Genomic DNA, 2,181 nt, shown 5'->3' with positions numbered 1-2,181 from the left:
TATATTTTTATTTTATACTTGATTTTAAAAGAAAGTGTCTATTCTGAAAAACAAAGAATTGCAGACAGAACTAATGAAACCACACAAGAAATAATTTCAGACAGTTTTAATCAATTGGAATGATAGTTGTAAAATCCACTTTGCAAACTTCACTGGAAACAAATTATTGCATACTGAAACACACCCGCTATACTCTGACATTATATTTTAATATGCAAATTATATTTTAATATGCAAAATTCTAACCTTTGACGTAATCTGTAGTGTCCCTCTCTGGGAAAGTTGCGAAAAGGGATGAGTTTTATTTTCAGTAGGATCAGGTTGTGACAATGACCTAGCAGGCCAGGACAGAGCAGGGAGTGTGCTGGTAACTAACATCTGGGGTACAAGAGACTAAGCAACAAAAACAGAAATTTATTCTTAAAATTTAGGTTGGGATTATTTAAATAAAAACTAAGGTTAAATTTCTGCATGCAGTGCTGTTTGCCTAAGCATTCCTTTATTTTGAATATATTGCAAGTATCGATGGGGCAAAATATAGATAAGCTCATTAGTTAAAACAGTGGATATATTATTCAGAATTTCAATCAAACAAAGAGAAATTGATAGATTTATGCAAAGGATGTGGATGATCTGACAATAACAAAAATATAAACCTGGAATATCATGCAAATGTCGTTGGGTTCAGAGTAACTCTGACTCGGCAATCATAAACTGCGAAATACAATCAAAGAAATAGCAAAATAATAAAAACAAATAAACTAAAATGAATTATAAAAATAGCTGTTCAATATTTCATGCATGGATGTGTATTGGTATGAAAAACAAAATAGAAAAAAATATTCACAACTAATCATAAACATTCACAGTCATAATCATCATATCTGATTACTTATCATAATAATAACTGATCACAATTATTGTTACTATTAGTCATTATATACTTATGATATACATGTATCATAATCAATGATGATGATAATTATTAGACAGCAATCATTACTGACCAAAATAATTAGTGATTGTAATTATTACTACCACAAATCATTACTAATTATATCATAATATATTGATCATAATCCTGTTTAGCACCCCTTTTGAATTGTCAGTCAAAGTAAAAGTCAAGATAAATTATTGGTAAAAAAATTGAAAAATAACTTTCTGGATTACAGAGTAAAACATTTAAAAAAATGATAATTATAACATTAGTAACAAAACAAAATTTAAAAAAATAATAATATTACACTAATAATAAATAAATAAAATAATTGTAAAATTCAAAACCAATGATACAATTTTAAAAAAAAGGTTATATGAATATAACCTTTTAACCATATAATATGAATAAATACATCAAAAGGAGTTAATACAATAAAATGGAAAACATCAAGAATTGAAAATATATATTATACTGTAATACAATAAAATGGCAGTTAAAAAGACAGTAATTTATTATGAGATCAAACTGGTAAAGTCAAACTATTATGACCCCAGTTGGAGGTGTCAGTGTTAATTTTCTCTGCTTATGTTCACCATGAAAAAAGGTTTTCAAACACCAATCCCTCCTCATACTAATAGGTCCATGCTCTGCAAATTGACTCTACAAAACATGTGAAATTGCTGCCGTTTCCCTTTTTATTGTCACTGCCAATTGTCCCTTTTGTGACAATTAATGTAATACTTACATTATTTCCTGAACTTCCCCCTTTCGCCCTTGCTGCTAAGATGGCTCCACAGATAGCTTGAACCCAATCTTTTAATTCTTCAGGTGAATATGACTAAACAAAATCAGAAATATTTTAATTGATTTTCACAATATTCAATCATAGAACCTAACTATAGTACTTAGAACCATAGTTGTTTTAATACTAGTCTCTCTAATATGGGGTTTGGGAGTGGAGAACTGCTGTATATTAACCATTGATGATCTACAATGAATTTTCTTTATGGTGCTTGGGAGTGGAGAGCTGGTTATTTTCACAGGTCCCTAGACTACCGTAAGTCACAAAACTCTCCCAGAATCAGGACGGCCTCTAGCACTCCCACAAGCAAGAACCTCCCAGAAAATACCCTAAATTCATAATATTTGCATGTTTTTACTAGTTTATTATCAATTGTCTCACAGAAGTCAGTGGCGATAAGTATCATGCGCAGTTTAAAAAAAATTTTAAATGTGCTAAG

General features: G+C 29.8%; 1 long non-coding RNA gene across 1 annotated transcript; it reads right to left on the bottom strand.

Moving 5' to 3' along the window:
* Positions 1-246: 246 nt before the first annotated feature.
* Positions 247-1,788, bottom strand: LOC117109223. Its single transcript, XR_004445488.1, has 2 exons — positions 1,686-1,788; positions 247-393 (listed from the first exon to the last, which is right to left on the bottom strand). It is a non-coding gene; the product is annotated as an uncharacterized LOC117109223 (long non-coding RNA).
* Positions 1,789-2,181: the final 393 nt, after the last annotated feature.

This window comes from Anneissia japonica, unplaced genomic scaffold (genome assembly GCF_011630105.1).
Source record: "Anneissia japonica isolate Jap-2015-1 unplaced genomic scaffold, ASM1163010v1 scaffold69483_len2571_cov210, whole genome shotgun sequence".
NCBI classification, from domain to species: Eukaryota; Metazoa; Echinodermata; class Crinoidea; order Comatulida; family Comatulidae; genus Anneissia; species Anneissia japonica.
The sequence above is the reverse complement of the archived record's forward strand: the minus strand, read 5'-3'. Positions and strand labels throughout refer to the sequence as shown.